The sequence below is a fragment of the Trachymyrmex cornetzi genome, unplaced genomic scaffold (assembly GCF_001594075.2).
Source record: "Trachymyrmex cornetzi isolate Tcor2-1 unplaced genomic scaffold, Tcor1.1 scaffold830, whole genome shotgun sequence".
NCBI lineage: Eukaryota > Metazoa > Arthropoda > Insecta > Hymenoptera > Formicidae > Trachymyrmex > Trachymyrmex cornetzi.
Window position 1 is genome coordinate 163,814 of NW_017300170.1, and position 335 is coordinate 164,148.

Sequence of the window (335 nt, forward strand, 5' to 3'; positions counted from 1 at the left end):
AAAGGCGCTGTCAGCGGCTTTCCGGTACCGTGACGCCACTAGCTGATAGCGTCCACTTTCACTAACTATTGTTATCTCCGTGCAACGTACGACGAGTAAAGCCAATTTCGTACAATAAAGGTATTATTACGAGTGAATCAAGTCACAAAGGGTGTTATCATTGTTAAACCTCTCATCGGCAATACAGTTCAAGCTCGAACAAATGGTCCTTCGAGCCGGATCGAGAGGAGTGATACAGTGAATCTCCGTGCAGCGGTCATTGCAATTGAGGAAAAGAAGGCGCGTACGCACCATGACATGGCCGCTTAGCAACGCAAACGGAGAACGACAGGACG